Here is a 24,514-nt window from a genome sequence, read left to right on the forward strand (position 1 = left end):
GAATTGGCTATGTCAAGACTAGGTTGACACACATCACAGAGGCTATACAGCAGTCTATCTGCTCATTAAGAGCTTTTCACTGAGTATGTCCCACTGATCTTCCACTTCTTGCAATGCTTTTGATGTGGGTTTAATTCTCAGTTCTGACAGAGAGAAAGAGTCTCACATCTGCAGTCCCCAATGTAATCTTCACACGACTGTCAAAAATGCAACTATTTGTCCCCAGGCTTAAAGTGCCAGCTCTAAGAAAGGTCAAGAATTCTCCCTAGGAATATCTACAACATTCAAGCATATACAGTACTTAAGATCTTCATTTTATCCGGCACTTTCCTTCAATCTCATGTTCATTTGGATATCGTATTTCCAAAGGCTCAATCTGGGCTGAGCATATTTTGAAAACACAGTTCTTATTTCCTTTCTAAAACCACACGGCTACTTGCTGTGCTACGGAAACACTGATACGCCAAATTTAAGCCCAAGAAATGGAATTTACCTTAATGAAAGGCACTCTTTTCCCAGTAATTTTCACATGTAACTCTTGGAATGATTTTTTATTTCCATCCTCAATAGTTTACGATTTGATGTAAAGAGCAAAATGAAGAAATAAAATCTTTTAGCAAGCAATAAATTGCAAGTCTTTTCTCATTAACTATCAAGCAAATAAAATGTTTCTCCATAAGTAGCATAGTTTTTTAAACTATTGGTCAACATATAATGTAAATAATGTCTTTCATACTACATCTTATAAGTAATAATATTTCAATCTTCAGTTGCTTTAACTGGAGTCTCCTTGAAATTCAGAATCTCTCTAGAAATGACACTTGTAGATAGCATTACCATCACCAATTAATTTTCCCTAACACCACTTCCGTGAGATGAGTAACTACTTTTCCTGATTTAGGGAAGGTTGGTAACTTGGCCAAATTGTGTTTTGAGGTTTCACTAGAAGCTCTGTAATTTTTATTGTTATTCTTATGTTCAATTCATAATTCATTTTCATCCTCTCGTTCTCTTTTAAACTGCTAATGCTAAACTTGAGATAAAGGCAAATTGTGTCATTTGTTTGGCCCTAAAATGAGCTGGAATTTCATAGGACCAGCTTCTTCAAGTGTGAGCTTTTGGAGTTGCCAAACATGGCTCACTTCCTAGTTATGCAGCTAATTATTGCAACAAGTTGTACAACTAATGGTTTGTTGCTTTACAGTTACACACACACACACAAACACACACACACCACTGGGTACATATGACTCGTAGCACGTTTAGATCTCCATAGTTTGTTGTCTTTGTGTAAAATATACTAACATGTACTAAAGAAATGTTGGCAGCTATGACTGTTATTATCATGACTATTCTTTAGGAATTCTGTGCACAATTAATGAACTGCTTCCAAGCATGGTGATGCTGTTGAATTACATTGCCAGATGATAAGATTTTCACTCAAATATGTGGAAGGGAAAAGAGTCCCCACCATTTCTTCTTTCTGTGAAAGATATATGACTTAAACATTTTGTGAAGGAGGTTTGCAAAACACAAGTAGTTAACAGCATCGTGTAGGGCAGTGACCAAAGAATTGGGTTACAGCCTCAGCTTTGTCAATAAACAGCCTTTTAACCTTGAGTAAATCAATAAAATGTTTTGGAGCTTAGTTTCCTCCCCTGTTAAAAGAGGTTGGACTTAAATGGGTTCTGAGTTCACATTATGATTAATTAAATCTTATTATTATTTCAACATTATGATTCAGCTCTTGGTATCCACTGCATGGCAGTTAAACCCCAGGGCTTCAGGGTCTCTGCCAGAGTGTAAATTCTCACTCTGCCTCTTATTCTCTATGAACTTGGATGAGCTACTTACTTTCCAAGCCCTAAGTTCCTCATGAATAAAAGGGAGAGTCACTGGCATGTTGGAGCTGGTGCACACAGATTCGGGAGAGGATTGTGCACAGTCCTTCACAACCTTGTCTTCAGTGGCATCACCCTGGTGGCTGGAATCGGCCACGATGGGAAAATTAACACCTCAGAAAAGGCAGTTGGCAAGAGCCACAGACAGAGGCCCCTGCTCTCCTGAAGGGCCAGTTCTTGGACGTTTACCAGCATAGAGCTGGATATAATGAGTATCTATTCAATAATTTTTTTTTTTAGTTTTATAGGAAGTAACCCATGCAAATAATAAATAAACAGAACACCACTCTGCATCCATATTATGCTTTCCCTAAGTGTTTTTCTTATTTTACTATAGGCTATAGTCTACTTTTAAAGTTGTAGGAAAATGTGATACTATCCTCATACATCTTGCTGATCCTAAAAACAAGTCTAAGGTTCTACTAAAGTTTACATGAGTCTAACTTTTGCTCAGTTACTGAGTTCCCAAACAAGAAAAGGAATTCCACATCTAATCCTGTATTTACAGTTCCTCTGTTAAGCGCTATCCCCGGTAGACAGTTTTTCTCCGTACAATTTGAACAGGGATTTCTCCTCTTTGATTCTAGAATCTGCAGAAACCTGGTAGCAGCTCAATTATGTTTTTTTCTAATATGGGAAAAAGTGACAATCATTTTACATTGAACCCTGGTCCTCCTCTAGGGCTCACTGACTCCGTCCATCTTGTTCCAGCCAGAAGCCTAGGAGACTCTGATTCCTCCTGCACCCTCGCCTCTCATCCCAATCAATTTCACCTCCGAAATATCCCTCCAGCCTGTTTGCCTCCTCGCTTCTTGTCCGAGTCATGGTGACTGCTATGAGATCTACTGAAAATTCTCTTCACTGGTCTCCTCCTTTGTCCTCTGTTCTTCCAGAATGCCCATCTGCCCATGTCACTCTTCTGTGTGGAAACTGTCAGGGCCTTCCTGCTGCTTCTGGGATGAAAGTGTGACCTTCCTCTGGCCCACAGGCTCCCACTCAGGCAGAGCCCTGCCCACTCCGCAGCCTCCCACTGAGAGCTATGCTTCTGCCACACTGGCCTTCTTTCTGTTCCTCGGATGGGCCAGGCTTCCTTTATCTGCAACGCTCTTCTTTCCCAAACTGCCTGCCTTTTCACTTTATCCCTCAGACTTCACTCCAGGTGAAGTCACTTCACTCCAGCATCATTTCATCAGGAAATCCCTTCTTGGTCTCCAAGGCTCCTTCTTTGCACATACCTATCAAAAGATGTCCCAGTCCTTCAGAGCACATATCTGCTTATAATTTTACATTCATTCCTTTTATTATTTACTTAACATCTATCTCCCCCACTAGACCATGAGTTCCACAGACTAAATTCATTTAGTTAATCACTATATCTTCAGTGGCAAACACATCAGCTGGCACATATTCAGTTGAATGAAAAAACAAATTATCGTAGAGTAAACTATGGTACATCCAGACAGTGGAATATTATTCAGCACTAAAAAGAAATGAGTTATCAAGCTGTGAAAAGACATGGAAGAAACTTAAATGCACATTACTAAGTATGAGAGGCTGACCTGAAAAGGCGACGTACTGTATGATTCCAACTATATGACATTCTGGAAAACGCAAAACTATGGAGACAGTAACAAGATCAATGGGCTCCAGGGGAGGGAGGGATGAATAGCTTTAACACAGAGAATTTTCAGGCTGTGAAACTAGTTTGTATGATACTATAATGTTAGATATATGTCATTATACTTTTGTCAAAACCCATAGAATGTACAATGCAGTGTAAACTATGGACTTTGGATGATAATGACGTGTCAATGTAGGTGCATCAATTGTAATAAATGGACCCCTCGGGGGCGGGGGTGGGCGGTGTTGATAATGGAGGAGGCTCAGTGTGTATATGGGGACAAGGGATGTGGGAAATCTGTACTTTCTACTCTATTTTGCTCCCAACCTAAATGGTTCTAAAAAATAAGTCTATTAAAAAGGCAAATGACCAAATGAGTGCATGAATGGATGAATGAATGAATGAGTGAATGAATGAATGTATCTGAGCCAGGTCTCTCATTCCAGTGTTCCCATGGCACTTAAGGTAAAATCCAAACTTTTCTTCACCATTAAGGGAGCTTCATGTGATCAGGCTACTGCCAGCATTTTCTTCCTCCTCACTAAACTCCTGTGACCCTCACCTCATTGGTGGTTTTCAACACACCAAGTCTGGCTTTACTTGCTCTAAGAAAAGTCTTCCTCTAGATGTCATATGGCTGCCTTCTTCCACCTTTCAGATAATAAAATTAATTTGTAGATCTTGACCTACGAAATGGAGGCAGACCCAGTGGCCCAGCCCGCATCATAAATCTCAACCTAAGCCAGGCTGCAATTCTGGGAAATGCCTCACTGTCAAGGAAACTAAACATCAGTCACAATCCTCCAAGTTAGCTTCAGCTAGCTTACCTCACCCTAGAAAATAGCACCCGCTCTACTTATAAAGAAATCCTCCACCTCTTACCCAATCATGCCCTGTTTCCACATTGCCTCTTCTAATGCTGTATAAAACTCACTCTTGCCTAAAATCCCTCTAGAAAGTGCTCCACTACTTGTGACGCACTATACTCTCCCAATCCATGGATTGGTTTCCTTTGAATGAAGGACGTCAAATTCACTACTAAATTGTTTTAGTTTCATCATTTGACATAGATGTTGAGCCTCAAGTGTTCCCTCCTGGGAGAAGTCTTCCCTGATCATCAAATCTGAAATACCCACCCCTCTCCCTGACTACCCAATTTAAAATAGCTCCCTTCCACCCTGTTTTATTTCATTTACAGCATTGAATTCTGTGAAATAATCTTAATTATGTATTTCTTTTCTTTTCTTATTGTCTTGCCTACTAGACAGTAAATTTCACAAAAGCAGGGTCTTTATTTGTCTCCTTCACTGCTGTATACCCAGCATCCAGTCATCTGGCAGTTAGTAGGTGCTCAATAAATATTTGTTGAATGAATAAATAAATGTGCTTTGTTGCTTTTTATTCCCTTGGACTCTTTCCACACTTCCTTTATTTCTTCTTTTCTTTCCCCCTTTCCCCACAAAACTTAAATCTTCATAGTGTCCACATTTATCTCTAATATGGGTTTATTAAACTCAATCTTTTTTTTTTTTTAAGAAATTCACGTTCTTTATTTATTTATTTATTTATTTATTTATTTATTTATTTATGACTGTGTTGGGTCTTCGTTTCTGTACGAGGGCTTTCTCTAGTTGTGGCAAGTGGGGACCACTCTTCATTGCAGTGCGTGGTCCTCTCACCATCGCAGCCTCTCTTGTTGCGGAGCACAGGCTCCAGACACGCAGGCTCAGTAATTGTGGCTCACGGGCCCAGTTGCTCCGTGGCATGTGGGGTCTTCCCAGACCAGGGCTCGAACCCGTGTCCCCTGCATTGGCAGGCAGATTCTCAACCACTGCGCCACCAGGGAAGCCCTAAACTCAATCTTTTGTTGAAGGTTTTGCACCTTCTGAGGTCTTCTTTTAACAAACCAACTTTTTATTAAGAAAAAATAATCCTTATAATAGATGTTTAAATACATGTTTAAAATATTTTTTCATGTACAATTTCCACAAATGCCTGAAAACCTTTTGTATATAAAGAAATCCAATCTGAGACAGAACAGAATACTTGGCTTCACTCCACTGTAAGTAGTACTTGTGTCCCTGAAAATATAACTTTTTCTCTTAACATAATGTGAAGTACATAGAGTAATGTAATTGGCTATTTTTTCTATTACTTATGTAATTTGGAAAAAGAGCTAATGTATCCCTAGTATGTATTAGACATTAGGATACAAAAACAAGGCAATTCCTGCCCTTGTCTACAGTCTGAGGAAGGGATTTCTATGCTAAATTTTTCTCATAAATAAAATAGCAGTTTTTCTTCTTTCTCTCTGCCATTTGCATTTGTTTATATCCATATCTTCACACAAATTTCTGCAAATCAAGACACAACTGGATTTAGAAATTTTTTCAACGTAGCTTGCCCTCCCCTCTTTTTTTCTCTTCAAGACAATCACATAATCTCTTAGGAACTTGGTTTCTTTATATGCAAAATTGGAGAATTGTTAGCCTTCCTTTCAATTCAGGAATACTTAAAATGATAACACAATAACACATAGAACAGAAAAATGACAGCAAGATATTATAAAAGGCTAAGACAGTCTTCCCTTTCTGAAACAAGTTTCTCTGGAGTTGCTTTTTAATCCAAACAATCCACTGATCCTATTGCAAGTTTTTCCTGTTTCCATATTGCTGATAAACTTTAGCAATTGTTCATTTACTCATTTATTTCAATTGTTGCCCAATTCCTGGGCACTTACCATGCACGGAAATTCAAAAAAAAAAAAAAAAAATTCATAGTCTTAAATGAGTGTATCTTCTAACCATAAATATGTAACCCAAAAAAGGTTAAGTATTTTCATTTAAACAAATCTTTAAGTAAACACTTGCTTATGACTTTAGACCTTGAATAGGCTAACTTCTGCTGTAATGAAATGCAAATAACTATGTTAATGCAAATGTTAAAGCTACAAATTCAGACATAAAAAAGTCAAGAAATGCTAAAGTGAAGGTTCTCCTAGAAACATTAACTCACTCAAATTGTACATATAGAATATTTCCAATTACACAGAAAACAGCAAAATGCGATTCCTTAATGTACTGTATGTACAACCTGGGTAAGTTAATGCCGTTATGAGAACGTTAAATTTTGCTACCCCTGACTTTGTTTCGAAAGTTACTGCCTGAATATTGCATCATTCCTATCCTCATAATGCTATTTTCTTAAAATGGAAAGAAAACAGAAGAGGAACAAGTGTCATTGTATTTTCTATCAATATAGGATTCTAAATTAAGGTAACACTTAGTTAATAGGTGAGACAAATGCATGTTTGGAACTTTCTAAAGTTTTTTCAATTGAAAAATTTCCACTTTGCTTGGATTAACTAAATGACACATTGAGATATTTTAGGTTACAGATTTGTAGAAAAGTATAATAAATATGTGTGAAGTTGTCTTTGGTATTTTTTATGTGTAATATGTAAATTATTCAAAGAACAAAAATTTTAGCCATGAAGAGAACTTTTATAAAGTATAGATTTGGGAGAGAAAACATCAAATAATTTTTTAATAAAATTCAATGATTTTTTTCCCGCCTCATCTGGAACCATGGTCATTTTTAGTATAGTTTTCCTCGGGGCTTTCTAATTTTGGAGGAAAGCATAACGTTTTGTTTAAATATTTCTGAGAGCTGAAAATAATATACTGTTGGCCCTCTGTATCCACAGCTTCTGCATCCAAGGATTCAACCAACCAAAGATCAAAAATATGCAGAAAAAAAGTTCCAGAAAGTTCCATAAAGCAAAACTTAAATTAGCCACACACTGGCAATTATTTACATAACATTTACATTGTATTAGGTATTATAAGTAATCTAGAGATGGCAAAGTATACAGGAGGATGTGTGTAGGTTATATGCCAATAGTGTGCTATTTTATTATAAGGAATTTGAGCCTTGGAGAAATTGGGGTTAGGGATACCATTCCCCCACAGATACTGAGAGATGACTGTATTTCACTATTTTCAAATTGAGTTAGCATCTCCTATGAATATTCAGTGGTGCAATAGAATACCGCATTAGTTGCATAAGGCTCGATTGGATAAGTCTGTCTTAGTTAAATTGTGGTGTTGCAAAAATAAGAGAAATGAAAGAAGGACAATAAATGTGCAAGCCAGAAAAATCTGCGGTAGTGTTGTTTGGAGTGATAATCTCTTGAGTGAGGACTGACAGGGGTCCCGGGTTTCCTGCAAGTTCTCCCAGTGTTGTTTTCAATGTGTGAGGCACCACATGACCCAGGTGCCATGCAAGGAGATGTTCTAATAAATGGGGACTTTAAAACTGGAAAGGAAGTACAAGCACGGGTGAACAAAGCCCCCCAAACACACTATAACCACAGCATACAATGTTCTAGATTGACTACTCATTTCCAGTTAGTTCTTTGCCGAAAGCCCTTGATTACTGCAATTTTCTACAGTGTTAGTACCCCATTTGGCAGGTTCTCTTTAAAAATGTGTCAAGCTTTTGAACTCCCCATATTAACCTGTATTTTCTTGTCTTCTACCACCAATTATTCAATCAGACTTCTTTTGTGACGAGTGGGAGATAAATACCTGCACAGTCAGAAAACTATAGTGTCATGCCTGAGCAGCTCGATCTTAGACTTTATGCTACAAATAAATTGGTATGTTCTTAAATAATTACCGGGCAGTTTGTCTACCACCTCTCCCGACTGCTGAAATGCCTAACGTTTTCTCTAGAGTGACAGCAGAGGCTCCTGGTCCCACCCCATGCCGGTTTGCTCTTTGCAGGACTTTTGTATCCTCAGCACAGAATGGTTAGAATCGAGCTGGGAGATAGGAATTCAAGCTCTAAACAATCCACTTAACTTCCTTGTTCTTTGTCCATAAAATCAGTGTCATAGTGTAGATTTACCTCACAGGGTTTCTAAGAGACTATGTTTATCAATGCTTGTTCATGCATGGGACATCCCAATTTGTATCATATATTAATTTCTTACCTGTTCTTTTGTTCCCCCTTCCATTTGAAGCCTGGGCTGTTTTGACTGTCCATGGCAGTCTTTTCTACAAAATATTTATCCTAGGATTGAAGGGTTAATGGTATACTGCCTGGAATGCTTCAGGAGCTGCTACAATTTTAATCGATGTTAAGAGTGGAGATTTCACAAAATAGAGGCAAACCAAACCAAAAAAAAAAAAAAAAAGGAATTAATAAACAAAGAGGCAAAGGGGAAAAATCTTTTCCTTCATTTCTGGTTAGAACTGCTATTTTTCACAGCTAACTGAAATATTGCAACATTTGAAAAACATCAAAATAGCTAGAATTCATAAGTCTGAGAAGGGGAAAAGAAAGCACCTTGCAAAAGTGAAGGAAATTCAGCATTTGCAATGTAATTCAAATTGTACTTGTAATTCAGGTCCTGGAATTAACCCACTCAACCAAAACTTGAAAAGATTCAGATTTACTCAGACTAGCAGCAATACAATGCTCCCTCACAATTGCCCAACCACCCTGTATTTTGGTGACACATCCAATACACTCTAAATTATAATTCTCGAACTCAGTTTGTTGTTAAAAAATACATCTGTGCATCATATCAGAGTCTGTCTTGTTGCAATTTAAAGGACAGGGGGAGACTCACAACCCGTTTTAATCAGACTAGGATAACACCTGAGCCCTTTCTATAATCATGTTTTGAAAAATGCCTTTTACCACAATTTTTAACGATAGAGAGGTGAATTTGGAATAGAATCCCTGTATTTTCAGCCAATTGACTACAATGAAAAGAGTAACTTTCAAGGCATTGTGGTGTTTGGGGTACGATTCGGACCATCTGAGCTGCCATTTTATTTTTCCAAGGTTGATTCCACCAGGGTTACATCTCCTCAGGGGTGGGAGGGTGACCAGGTGGGCCAGATGGATTCATGGCCCTGGGTGTTTAGACTGCTTGTCTATGAAAGTTATTTGAAGGTTTTTCATGCAAGCAATTTAGGAAAAGTCAGCCATTTTTACCTTTATCTAGTTTGGCAACAGTTCAAAGCACACAGGAAAAGTTTCTTTAAAAAAAAAAGGAAAAAAATTGTCAAGCCTTTTCAAGGGCAGTTCTAATTTCCTCATTTTTTATCATGGACATTTTCTGACAGCAATAAACAAAATTTAGGTGTATCTTATATGTTCTATAATGAAAAAAAAACCTTTGTAAAATTTTAGAGCAAGGCTATGAGTGGAACTCATTTCTTTTAGCTCACTAGCACTCGAAAATAGAGAAAATGTTACAATAGTAGTGAAGACAGTCAGGCTGGTACTTACGTACCAGGCACACCAATCAAGTTAGAAATGCAGAGGCAATACTTTGAACTGCATGTTGCAGGGTTTTTTTGTTTGTTTGCTTTTGTTTTTTAAAGAAGAACAGCGAAGCAGCATTTTCATGATATTCTAAAAGACATATTTGATAGTGTAAAATACCTTCACCTTATAAATCAGTTTTTTGGTAGAGAAAAAACCCTCTAATTTTACTTTTTTAATCCTATGCAAAGCAGCATAGTCTCATATTTATTTAGCTTAGTGCTTTCTTTCTATTTAAAACATTTATTAACCAGAGAGACCTCAGTGACATGTAAATTTCATTTTCTTTGTCCTGTAGATTAAAATACATCTGTTTCAGCCATCATTCAGGAAAGAAATAATTGTAATAGTTCATTTTATTAAAAAAGATTTATGTCAGCATTCAGTTATGACAAGAGAAGGCAAGTGACTTGTACATAACGCTAAGAGGCAGCTTTTTTCCTTCCAGAATTTTATCCAAATTGAACAGAACTATGTCCCTAAAATATGTGAGGGGAGGAAATAACTTTGCTTCCTGGTATGTTGCTACTGAGGCTGATTCTTCACTAAAACAGCAGGTAAAGTGTCTTTGTTAAGCTTAATCTGTGACGTTCTGGTATTTGCATTATTCCATAATTAAAATAACACAACTCATTCCAGTAGATTTCTCTCTTGTGTTAAGGAAAAATATTTAGGGATGTATCTTTGAGTCTGGCATTTAATGAAGTTTCTTTGCTTCTAATTATGTGCAGTATAGTTTAAAAGCAAACGACGTTTATGTAAAATATCCAGAATAGGCAAATCTCTAGAGACAGACAGTAGATTAGTGGTTCCCTGGGGCTAACGTGGGACTATTGAGGAAAGAAAGAGGGTTGCTGCTAATGAGTAGAGGGTTTCTTCTTGGAGTGATGAAGACATTCTAAAATTGATTGTGGTGATGGTTGTACAACTCTATGAATATGTTCCAAACCATTGAATTATACACACAAATGAATGAATCACTTGGTAAGAATTTATATCTCAGTACAACTTTTATGTTACAAAAACAAACAAACAAATGAAAAGGTGAACCCAACTCCATGGCCTGATCCCTGAAAACATTGTCTGCTGGTGGGCAGGCAGATGTGTAAACACATAATAAAATGGCAATGTGATGAAAAGGAATCCACAAAATACAAAACTCTTTATTAGAGAGTTCTCTGCCTGAGAGTATTCCTTACAGGAGAGATACTGTTTGAACCAAATCTCAATATCAGGGATGACTAAGGAAGAGCTTTCCTTAATTAAGGAACAGTATATGAAAAGGCAGGAAGGCAAAGAGGCAGGAGGGAACATCAGGTTTCAAGAAAGATGTGAATATTTTAGCTCTAAAAGTCGGGGAGTCAGTATCTGGGAAGAGGCAGGGGGTTTCAGGGAAGCTATGTGAAAAGGAATTGCCTGAATGTTTCCATCTTTGTTTAAAGTTATAAAGGGAAGCAAGGGAAAGAATTAACATTCATAACAGTTGAAGGTTAACAATAAAGGTATCAAATTGTAATTAGGTGCTTATTTTCTTTATTATCTTGTTCTAATTGCATAGTCTATACAGGAAAATTAGTAGCCTTGGCCTATGTTTATGCTTAGTTATTTTAACAAGGAATTCTATTTTTATTCAAATGGCTTAGTAATAGTTAAGTAGGAGAAGCCTGTCAAATTTTTCTTTCTTTCTCTTGGGAGGTTAACAATTTAACCACACCCATGATGAAGTCGGCCACTTGAACCACAAGATCACAAGTGAGATCTCACACTCCTTTTAACAGCAGCGTATTTTCATAACATGGAAGCATAAACAGCCTACTAAACATCGCTCCAAAAAAACCCAAGCCTGTTACATCATGGCAAATGCTATCGGAGTTTTTAAAATCAACTTGAAAGGAGAAACACAGTCTGGGAAGAAATGTCTTCCACAGTAGCAAAGCTAAAATGACTACGATAATATTGAACAGAATTCCCTGTGCTGTACAGTAGATCTTTGTTGGTTATCCATTTTAAATACAGCAGTGCGTACATGTCAATCCCAAACTCTCCAATATTATGTAACAACCTAAATGGGAAAAGAATTTGAAAAAGAATAGATACATGTATATGTATAACTGAATCACTTTGCTGTATACCTGAAACTAACACAACATTGTTAATCAACTATACTCCAATATAAAATAAAAAGTTAAAAACAAATAAAATGACTATGATAATATAACAAAAGAATTTTAATACTCAGATTGGAAAAGGTTTATTGCATGTAGATCACTTCAGTGTTGGTAGTTACACCTGCCTGACTCACCTCAGTCTCTGGAGAATGACGCCTAGATACAGGATACCCCTTACTTCAAATGCCTTGTTAGGGTCAGAGGAGTCTTTCTACTTTTGGCCCCTACTCATGTCCTGTTTCTCAACACTGGGATCAACGAAAAGACACACACAGAAACAGAAGCTCACGTGTTGTCAAAGTCTCCTCACGATCCAGACCTATGCTGAGTGCTTCACACGCACCTTCCCTCTATAGGAAGTTCCACTTCTGGAAAGCAATGAGCCATCCACACAAGGTCGTTGCCATTTGTTACTCATATCAGGCATCTTCTCACTAATCTTTCAGAAACCCAACTAGGTAGGCAAAATTATTATCAATCCTCATACATAGGTGAAGAAAGGAGATGGAGCTTGCTCAGGATCAGATACATGGAGATGGCAGAATCTGGGCCAGTGCCCAGATGTGTCTGAAGCCCACACCCGAATTCTCAATTCTGCTCATTACCCAGAAAACCCAGGCTTCATGTCAGCACAAGCAGAGGGCAACTGGGAGAGGAGGAAGCCCCCAAGGAACTGAGAAGCTAGGAATAGCCAGACACTCTGAGCCGGGGTTACTTAAGAAGGAAACTAGACAACAAAATGACACTCTCTGCATGGTCCCTACTTGGCATCACACACGCCCTCCTGCAAGCTTTCAGGGCTGGAAAAACTGGGACTTCCTTGCCCGCTCTGGTTGAAGATCAGCAGTACTTCTCCACTGCTGTACCTCCTAGCTCTCAGAGCACATTCTTTCCCTTCTTTTATGTTTTTCACTTGATGTCATCATTCCACAAATATTTATTAAGACCCTATTTATTAAGACCCAAATTCTCTTCTAGGCACTAAGGATACAACAGTGAATAAAATAAACATTGACTTGCTGTCATACACCTTACATTGTCGTGGCATTAGATCATACACAAACGAACAAAAAAATGTATATCTCAATCTCTCATCTGCCCCTGGGTCACAAGAGTCACTATCTAAAAATGTCATGAGGGAATTCCCTGGCAGTCCAGTGGTTAGGACTCAGTGCTTTCACTGCCAGGGCCCGGGTTCAATCCCTGATCGGGGAACTAAGATCCTGCAAGCTGTGCAGTGCGGCCAAAAAAGAAAAAAAAAAAAAATGTCATGAATTCTTGTAAGGTCAGATATCAAAAGGCTTGAGCTTTCATAAAGGATATACAATTCTTTATTATCAAATTATAAAATACATGCTCAGGAATCTTTCTTGACCATGCTATAGCAGGGCTGGGAGCCTAGAACTAACTTTAGCTACTACACGGATCTATTTGTTTTTAAAAGCCAACAGAAGAGCCACTTCTCATGAATTACTAAACCTGGCTATTCCCATTCATGCACACAGACTAATATAGTCACCATCTTTGAGAGAATCAAATAAATTATTAAGGCTTCATCTGGTTTTGTTTTTTAAGTCAGTTAGTGTATTGATCTCAAATGGAAGACAGTTGATCTACATTTTTCCCCATTATTAGAGCATTTAAATATACCAGTCTTCTAGCAATTGAGAGATACTGAACAGACATAACTCAACTTCCAAAAAATTCACTTCTTAAAGTTAAGAGACAATCATCCCAAGCTTAAAACAGATGGTGTCAATATTGTGCTAAGTGATATGTGACCAGCTGTGAGGATATTTTGATAAGTAAAGTGTAGACACAGAAAAAGTTTGTATAAACTCTTCCTCATACAAAATTGAGAAGTCTATTTATTACAGAACAGACATGATTTATATTCTTTCCTATGTAATAGTCATAAAAAGAACACTGTTTTTGAAATACATAGACAAAGGAATCTGATGATCTTCTATCCAACCATATCTATTTTCAGGAAGGATTAAAGACAATTGGAATCCACTTACTTAAAAACCAGGTTTGCTAAAATTTGGAGTATGAGGTTCAGAAAGTTTTCCATGGTTACCCTCTCTTGCCCTCCCCCACCTCACTTTCACTTAAAGGTAAGTTTTAGTGGAAAACTGCAACAAGAAAAGATGCCACAAATTCATTTTTCTTACATAGCACGATTGATATTTCAAAAAATAAGAGCATATTTTTGAATGAACAGGGACCTACTCAAGGAGCTGGACTTAATATAATAAAAGAGCAAATTCAGTGAAATGAGGTTATTAACTTATTAATAGTTTAGTAAAAGATTAAAGAGTTGCTTTTGAAATTTTACAAATCAATTACTTCAGTTAAATTTTAAACCAGGTCTTATAGTCAAAATCAAAGATTTTTTTTTTTTAAAGGAGATCAAAATCCAACTGTTCATGTTTGGAACCAATTAAGTTCCATTTCGAAGGCACAAGAGATATTCTTGCTTTTTTTTAAATTTAAAGGTGCTTCATTAAATGTTACGTTAGGCAGCTTTTCCTATTTTCAATGTTACATTTGCTAAAAGCCGTTATGAGAAGACATTTTGTGATAAGAAGACATGTCTCTCAATTCAAGGGTCATTTCATTGAACAGATCAGAGAAAAGTCAAAACATCTAGACCACAGTTTTGTGCTTTTGTTTCTAAAAATGTTAATATCTCTGAACTAAATTCTTGGGGGATTTTAGTTAGATGATGACACAATTCTGACCAAATAGGCTGAAATATCCACAACTACCCTCACTCACAGGCATTTTGTTTTGGAAGCAAAATAAAGTGAAATCTTACTCCACTGAACATTCAACTGCGGTTAGCCAGTATTTTTAACAATAGTTAACAATTTATTGAACTACTTTTCTATGTCAGGCACTGTGATACACACCTAGAATTTCCTCATTTAATCTCACAACATTTTTATACTCATTTTTCAGGGGAAACACCCTCTGGGAGTTAGAGGATCACCCCAAGTTCACATCACCAGGACACGGCAGGGCCCAGATACAAACCAAGTCCCTGATTCCAGGAGCTGCACTGTTAACCATTGACATGAACTATATTCTCATGTGAGCCAATGAAAATCACTAATTGTCTTTATTATTGCCTCTTTGTCAAAATAGATCAAGTAGGAGCCATCTGTTTATCAAAAAACTTACCACAGACATTCTTATAATTTAGGAAGGATAGTTAAAATTTATGACTGTTCCCACCAAAGCAATTGATGAAAGCCAAGGCTGAAATGCAGAATTTGCATCTTAAAACATCATTAAAAAAAAGATGAAAAAGAACAAAGGATATTAATTTTTAAAGTGGGGGTAATTTTTAAACACCACAATGATAGCACTTAATTTATCTTTTTCCGAGCTTTGGGCTAACACAATGTATTGTGGTGATATTTGGAGTTTGGGCTTCAGAAATTTCCGTGGACACATTAGCTTAGATGGTTTCATTACCCACCCTGATTATTAAGTAGCATTCAATTACTGAGTGTTGTAATGCCAAAGAGCATAAAAGAGAGACAAAATCTCGGTAAGATCTAAGGGTGAAATGGCATTTTTATATTGCTATAAAGATTACTTAGCTCTAGTGCAGTACTAATGATCATTTCTGTGACTAAAAACATCCTCTTATGATTAATTATGTAAACTCTCATCATTTCAAGCCCAATAAAGACTTTAAAACATTTTTCATGCATCTTGTATCCCAGCATATTTTTTTTTTCCCATTTACCCACATAAGAATCAACTCTAAGGATTAAAGTAACTACTTTCCATTACATTAACATGGTGTATCACTTGGGAGTATTCAGGTATATATGTACAATTCAGGTAAATATATGCAGGGAGTGTTTTAATATGGGGGAGGATCTTTTGTATTCTTCATAAATGATGATTTATGTTCCTGATTCCTGTAAAGGGCATAGTTTTCTCATATTGAAAGGAATCTCTCAGTAGTCAAGTTCTTCAAACTGGATATATTTGAAAATTAGAATATACAATAAAAATCACTTTCGAGTGTTAATTATAGTTTTGTTTGTGTCATCAATAAAATTGGTGATGGGGGAGGCTGCTGTTCAACATCAAGGAATTGTTTATAATAGAATGCAAAGCAGCTGTTAAATGTGAGGTTATATATAAATGTTTACTACTATAAAAAGATATGATACGGCATTCTGTGAAAATAAAAGCCATAAAAGAGTATATACAAAAGAACTCTTATTTCTGTAAAAATTTTACATATGTATATACCCACAGACCTTTGATTGAAAGATATACAGAAAGGCATTAACAGAGTTTATGTCAAGGTGGCAAGATTACAAATAATTTTAAATTTTTTTCTCTTGAACTACCTGCATTTACTAGACTTCTTCTCTCTAATGAACGTGGGTTTGCTTTTGTTTAAGATAAAGGGCTGTAAGGAAAAACACACAAGCAAACCAAAATATCCTCTCTTGATGAGATGATCATTCAGAGTCTGAAATAGAGACATTTCTTGGATAAGGCCCCATACTTACGAAAACTGGTTCAGAGTTACACCCACAGGACAAAGCTCCTTATTAGCCACCACCAGGCCCTGGAACCTATCTCTCAGGCCTGATAGGGAGATAGAAGACAAGTGAGCTCACTGCCTTGGGCCTATGGGCTCTTGCTTCCCTGGCTGCTCTATGGGTTGGAACTGTGGCAGGGACAGGTAAGGGCAGTAAGAAGTGAAGTCCATACCATTCCTTATGATGCAGCTTTGAAGAAGCTGAAGAGAACATGAAATAGGAAAGCAGAGACCGGCCTCTGCCTGAGCCTTTAAATCATGCGGGTTCAGACAGTTTGAAGGCGGGGTTGATGGCACTGCAGGGCCTTCAGCCTGGGTCACCACCAGCATGATGCCTCATGGTTTACAATTTTCTTTTCTTCTTTTCCTTCCTTCCTTCCCCTCTAACTGCCCCCCTCTGGAAGTACAAGAGTCCCTATCTACGTGGAACAGGAATTTAGTTTTCAGAAATGTAGTTCTGGGCACCTTCTGAACAGAGACTGGCTATAATCCCAAACTGCATGTTTTATTATGTGGGCTTTATTTGTGTTTCTTATGAAATGAGCTGAGACACTCAAACTCATTTCAGATAGCAGCCAAAGCTAAATGGCCACATCGTCCCTGGGTAGAATGTCAACATGTCACAGGCAAAACTGTCCAGCCCCTGAGTTTTCTCAAAAACTTATTCACAAAGACAAGCTGCTTCAGTCATTTTCTTCTTCGGCAAACTGAGGATTTTATTCCTGAATGGCATGACTGCCTTGACAACTAAAAGAGAAAGCAAAGGCTTCTAGATTTCTCTATAATGTCAATTTGTGATTAAACATAAAAATCACTTTGGAATTTCATTCAGAATAAAAAAGGACAAAAAGCTTAGCTTGCACTGCTAGAGTTGTAAATAAAGAGGTTGAAACGGCTTATTCTATGGAAATAAAGCAGCTGGGTTCACTTGTTGGCGGCCACGGAGCCATTTCTAGTGAGGATTTCCTCTTTTAATCAGTTCTAAGGTATAATGACAGTCTCTACAACCAGCCACACCCTCTGGGGGCCATGTGAATAAACACTGGTAGCTTCTGCCAGAAATACACACCAGATTAACAGCACGCAGCCTACACATCAGGGGCGCTTCCACCTCACTGGGACCCCAGATGAGAAATTAATTAAGCTAATACATTTAAAACGAAATCCATTTTACTTGAAATTACCATCCCCAAAAAGTTCAGCAAAAAAACGTGAAATGCCAAAATTGTAAAGTTGCATTCTGTGGGTGTTCAGACCCTTGGTAAAGCAGATTCAAATAAAGAAAACCTGAGATAAAGCCAGCAAGCCATGATCGACTCAAGATCTCCATCTAGTGACGTTATGCAGAATAGCAGGTTGTTTGTCTGCATTTCTGGGTAGGCCAGTTAAGTCAAACGAATTAGGCATTTACTTGGTACCCTGTTGGGAGGTGAGATGCCTCCCCTTATTACACCTTTGTAAAAAGTATCCCCTCCTCGGGAACAATTTACCCCTTTTACACAATTATAGTGATTCACCTCTGGGCCTGGTTCATCTGTTTTCAGCAAGGTCTGTTTCACTGGGTTCACCATTTATTGCCTAACTCTTATGGCACTTGATCAAAGAGGTTGAAGACCCTTGACATGAGTTTAAGTCATGTGAGTAAAATTGTACAGTTGCACGAGATGGTACATATGGCAGTCAGACAACATGTACTTCATGTCAGGAATTGTTTTGATGGCACTGTCTGCTGTGATTAAGTAGAGAGGCATAGACCAGACGGTGAAATAAGTGATTACAGTGAAGTGAACCAAATGATTTCTCCCACCAGACCCAAAATGTGCATACTACATGAGTCCATTATATGAGGTTTAAGAACAGACAAGACCAACTGATGGTGATAGAAGTTAAAATAGCTGTCCTCTGCGGGTGGGAATGGCGGGAAAATTGATTAGAAAGGGGCATGAGAAGGTGTTCTGTGGTGCCAGAATGTTCTATATCTCAATCTGGATGGGGATTACATAGGTTTGAACACAAGTACAACACCAAACTGAATATTTATGATAAATGTACTTAATTCATGTTACCCCTTTCCTGTATGCATGGTGTATCTCAGTAATAAGTTTTTTAAATAAAGCGCCATAATTGTTGTCTTACCCCCATTCCTGAGAGATAACAGCCTCGGGATAACATTTTTGTAGCCTAGTAAAAGCCAAGTCCCACACAGATTTCTTATGGATACTCAGGAAATTAGATAAGAAGTTGAATGTCTAACAAACCTAGACATCATTGAGTAAAGGACTTGGGGTCTTGTCATCTCTTTAATTTCACTGAAAATGTTAGGGCCACCCCTTAGGCCAGATTGTAAGCACAGGAAAACAAGATTGTAAACACACAGATTGTAAGCACATGTGAAAACAAAGCATTGCTTTCATGGGTGCAGGGCCCGTTTTCTGTGGGGAGCTATGTGTATGTCTTCTGACAGTCACTGATTGGGGCAAAGGGCAGGAACAAAGGCAAGTGGAAAACTGAACAGGTGGCTAGTTTGTAAAACGGCCACCACGAACAAACCCCACTGGCCCGCTTCAGAACGTGTGCTTTTCTCATTTGTAAGATAGGGAATGTTAGAGCTGGAAGGAAACTCTGCCATCTCCTTGCTCATTCCCATGTTTCAAGAGGAAATCCAGAGAGCTTGCATTCAGGCAAAGCCACGGCATTGGTTCATGACAGAGCTAGACCTCCTCTACCCAGTCTCTCTGACCGCTAGTCTCGCACGTTCCCAGGGCCCCAAACGCTCCCTAAAGCCCTGTAAGGAGAACACAGTGCAAGGCCTTCAAAAATCTTTACAACTGCTTTCAGAGATAGTACCTGCAAAATTCCTCCATCACTTTTCTTCAAAATTTTTTTCTTCCTGTCTTCCTTCATTCCTTTGTTCCTCTGACCCTTCCTTCCTTCCTTCATTTTATCCTTTATTTCTGCTTATATTTTCATTTTCTGCCTTTTTTTCCCTCTCTTTTTCCATGGTATCCAATCAGTCCTCCATATTCACGGGTTCTTCATCCCCAGATTCAATTGACCACAGATCAAAAATACTCAGAAAAAAAAAATTCCAGAAAGTTCCAAAACACAAAACTTGATTTTGCTGCATTCTGGCAACTATCAACATACGTTTGCATTGTATTTACAATGATTTACATAGAATTTATACTGTATTAGGTATTACAAATAATCTAAAGATGACAAAGTATATAGGAGGATATGCATAGGTTATATGCAAATACTATGTGATTTTATATAAGAGACTTGAGCATCCTCAGATTTTAGTATCTGTGGGGTCCTGAAATGAATCCCACAGGGATACCAAGGGATGACTGCACTTACTTGCATCCAAAGTTTTCATCTCAATTTGCTTATCAAGAGTCAGGGAGCAAGTATAAAATTCAGACCATTGATTTTCAGATTTTACCCCTGAATCAAGCTCAAGGGTGATGCAGCCCCTGCTTTCTCTCCTACCCAAGAATAAGAAGTTTGTACCACAAGCAGACCAGGCAGATGTTCAACATTCCATAAGGCCAGCTTCTTGGGCCAGGGCAAAAGCAGCTTTTGTGTTTACTGTTAGGAAGGAGAGAAGAGAAGGATCCCAGGACAGAGTGGTTGCTGGGCTTTATCATATCACAGAGCTCTGCAGTTCTAATCATCACAAGGTACTTGGCCTTGACCCTATAACGGCTCCAGGTCTTCAATCCCCATGTGAGAAATGCCGTCTGACTCCAAGATGGTCTTCTTCCTCCACCACTTGTCTACACCCAAATCAATCCACGAAGGGTTATTTATGCCCTCTGGGTTCTCAGAAGTGTCTAAGAATAGAGACCCATCAAAAAATGTCTTAGTGATGCTTGGTTTCTGCCCTAAAATAATTCAGAATCTAGTTGAATTCACAAAGCTTCTGGAAAAACAGCATAAGACAGATTCATAACCCATGATATCTTTAACAGAAAAGCTTTATTGACTTCTACCTTGGACAGAACTTGGGGCTTAACTGTCCCAGGAGTTCAGAGAAGGGAGAAAATACTGCAGGGAGGGGTCGGGGGAGGGAAGAGCTCATCACGGCAGGGAGGGAAGGACCTGGTCCAGCACCCCATGGTACTTAAATAAATATAAATATATAATTCATGCTCATTCTAAAAAAGTTTATCACATAATTCTTTAAGTTGAAAAGGAGAAAGTAAAAATCACTTTAGTTGTTTTAATATTACCACTGCCCCCAAAACACTTACCTTTAATATTTTGGTGTAATGACCTCCAGACTTTTCTGTATGCGTAATTTTAACTTTATTCAGATCAAGAGTAATTGGCAAATATAATTGTATATATTTAAAGTCTAAAACAAGATTATATATATATATATATATTAGAATGATTACCAGATCAAGATAATTAATACAACCATCACCTCACATAGTTTACATAGGTAATTCTTGGTGTGTGTATGCATGTGTGTGTCCGTGTGTGGTAAGAATGCTTAAGATCTACCAACAACTTTCAAATGTATAATACTGTATTATTACCTATAGTCGTCATGCTATGCATTACACTCTCAGCTTCTTATCTCTCTGCATATTTTTTGAAGAGGGAAAAAACAACTGTGCTACGACCATAACAATTTGTAAGGTTAAAAAATGCACTTTCTAAAGAGAACATATACAAGGCTTTAATTAATTGTGGTCATTCACATTTTTTTCTATGAGTTTTTTTCTCTGCATATTTTTAATTCATTCACCAAATATGCCAATTCTAAGCTGCTTTTATGACTTAACAAATACCTTAAAGACCATACTATGCTAATAAATATAAATCTACATCATCATTGCAATGTCTACATCACATCTCTGGGCTTGTTTGCATATAGATTGCTGACTGGTATATGGATAATTTATTCACTTCACTTTTTAATAATATGTTTGTGGTTTCCCATGTTTCACCTATAAACCAAGCTGAGATCAACTTCCTCATACATACATATTCATATTCTTCTGATTCTTCCATTTGGATGAATTCCTAGAAGAATTGCTGACTCAAAGTGAAACAGTTTCCATTTTGATCCATGGGACTAAACTGCTCTCCAGAAGGAACTGAACAATTTGTGTTCCCACCAGCTTTCCTCACCATCACTAGGTGTTATCTTTCCTTTCTTATCTTTGCCAATCTGATCATCATAAAATGGTAACTGTTGTTTTAATTTATATTTGCTTGATTGCTTGGGAATATTTTTCATTTGTAGACACTCCCGCCAACCTTTCTACCTGATTTGTGCCAGTAAACTGCATGTCTAATTGTTTCCCCTGTGACTTTCTCCCCTGGTGCTGGATAGAATGTCTCCAGGCAAATTTCCACATGACTCCAAAGCTAGTGAAGTTGTCTTTAAAGTACCCCTGACCCCATGTGCTACCCAGGACAATGCCAGAAGTACCAGTCTGTGTCCCTTCTGTGCATGAAGTCGCCTCAAGCTTTGTGAGATTGAAGACCAGAAGGTTTCCCATATTGGAGAAGTGATACCTGGAAAGGAATAGAAGAGGAGCTGGCCTATTGTGGGGCCTGAATGGCCATTCTTCAATTCCACCGGCCTATTTCAATTGTCGCCAAATATTACTGTGCCAACTCAGATGGTTTTTGTTTAAACTGAACTGAACTTCGGTGTTGAGCCCCATTTGAGAGGCAGGAACATAATCTGCCCCCATCTCGTCAGATCTAAATTGAGTTGGGTGAGGAGGGTATGCAGTGGTATTCTGGTCTGGAGACAGGGCCTCCGGTCGTCCTCCTCCACTTTCACTAGCTAGATGTCTCCCTCACGTCGGGATCTGGTTATCGGTCCACACAGCGCAAAGCTGTGTCCTCCGTGTTCCCAGCTGCAAGACCCCTTGTGTCTGATAGCCCTCTGGATGTCCTGTCCAAGCTGCTCTGCAAGAAACACTTACTTACCCCACACATTCTGAACTGCAGGGGCTGCTTTGAGGCCCTTCTCAGCTCAGGGCATTGTTACCCTGCCCCACAGCAAGTGGAAGCACAAGGAACTCCTGTCTGGGGGCCCAGACCATCCCTACTCTCAAACTCCCCAGATGAATCCAGATTCCATGAGCACACCTCACCCCCAGGACACAGGTTCTTGAAAGTCAGCTTCTTAGGAATCCACCTACCTAAAACCCTACCCCTCTGATTCTCCTGCTTTCCTCCTCACCCAGCCCTGGGAAACTTGATCTACTTTTGGTTTCACAACCTACTTAGCATGCAGTTGTCTAAATATCTTGTTTCTTCCCAGGACCAAGCTTTTGAAACAAATCCCAAACAGTGACTTCTGCCACCTGACCTAGGGATGAAAATTGCAGGGCTAACTGCCAGACTTGTAACTGCCAGGGGGCAGGGGTGGAAAGATGTAATGAGAAACGGGGAAGGGAGTGTTTGCTGTTTCCCTGGTGGGAAGAGGGCATCCAGATGTGAGAAACATTATAGACAAGAGATGGGAATGTGCTGGAGTCTGGGTCCGGCTCTGGTAGAGCAGAAGCCTCTGCTGCGATCCAGGGAATAAAAGTTTGGATACATGAGGTGGAACTGGAGTTTGTAGAACTCTGGTAAGTAAACAAAGGGATGGTGGGCATTCCAGATTATCTCAGTGGAACTTACCGACATCAAAGCTCCATTTAACTTGATCGCAAGGCAGTTTTTTACTATTTAATGAAAATGAAAGAGTGGCACTCATGGATAAGACGTGGGCCTCGAAATCAGACAGTCCTGGGGCTGAAGCTGGACGCTGCTGCTTGCTGTCTCCCATATTAGGCATCAGCTCAATGGGAATAATAAGACCTCTTTTATCAATTACTGCTCATATGCGTATGAGGGAAGAGATATGAAACAAATGGACTTAGAAAATGTTCCCTTCTCCCCTTAGTTCCCCTCTCCTCTTCCCTATTTGTAGCCCCAATCCTCAAACTAGTTAATAACAAGCCCTATTCCTACCCAAATGAATCACTGCTAATATTCCTTGGGTTACTAGAAATGCATTCATGAATATGTATGACGTGTACACGTAGGTTTGTATGCAGGTGGATCACATGTGTTTTATATCTTCCACAAGGAACTCTGTTATGTTTTTTAATATTCAGTAGGATTTTAAAGAAATATTGATGAAAACATCTTATAGACTAGCTGGACTTTCAAAGTTTCCACCGGATCCTCTGTTCTCGGAAGATCTCAAGCCTCCTCTCTTCACAACTCTCTCTCCCTCCTTCCTGCCCACCACCCAGGAAGAAACCTAAGGAGGACCACAGCCAAGGGGGCACCGTCAGTCAGCCATCTGTGCTAGGGAGCAGGGCTTTAGTTGGGCCCAGCAGGGAGACTGAAGTCCTGGCTTCTGTGTGAAAAGGCCTCCCTGGCTTGGCTGTTTGGAGAAGACATCTTCCATGGGGCTGGTGAGGTAGCAAAGACCAAAGACAAAGAAGCTTCTCTCTCAGGAGATGCCCCTACCTGGGAAGACCACAGGTCTTTTGCTCCAGAGCAAAAGCTCTAAAGGTGGAGACTCATACGGTTTACTTCTCCTTAAGGCTCTCTCCTCACCATGGGAGAGATAAGAGTGCAAACACAAGTTTCGGATCTAGATCTAGGGATTTCTGTTTCTAGAACAATCCACTTAAGTCTGATTAGGCAAATAATAATCATAATAATAATTAATAATAATAATAACAACCACAGCAGCAGCAGCTGTAGTTACTGTGTCAAGCAATAACTCCGTGCCAGGTATTGTGCTAAGTGCTTTACAATAATTTTCTTATTTAATCCCCACCACAGCCTTATGAGGTAAGTGCTGCTATTGTATGTTCCTGACAGATGGGAAAACTGAAGTTCGGTGGATTTATGTAACTTGCCTGAGATTACA

At 38.6% G+C, this 24,514-nt stretch overlaps 1 long non-coding RNA gene across 1 annotated transcript in view; it reads left to right on the forward strand.

Annotated features, from left to right (window-relative positions):
* The window catches only part of LOC132351957 (uncharacterized), a 41,662-nt gene extending 31,316 nt beyond the window's left edge, over positions 1-10,346 (forward strand). The window contains exon 4 of the long non-coding RNA XR_009498546.1: positions 10,313-10,346. This is a non-coding gene — a long non-coding RNA (uncharacterized LOC132351957). The remainder of the gene's footprint in view (positions 1-10,312) is intronic.
* The last annotated feature ends 14,168 nt before the right edge of the window (positions 10,347-24,514 follow it).

The sequence above is a fragment of the Balaenoptera ricei genome, chromosome 17 (assembly GCF_028023285.1).
Source record: "Balaenoptera ricei isolate mBalRic1 chromosome 17, mBalRic1.hap2, whole genome shotgun sequence".
Lineage (NCBI taxonomy): Eukaryota > Metazoa > Chordata > Mammalia > Artiodactyla > Balaenopteridae > Balaenoptera > Balaenoptera ricei.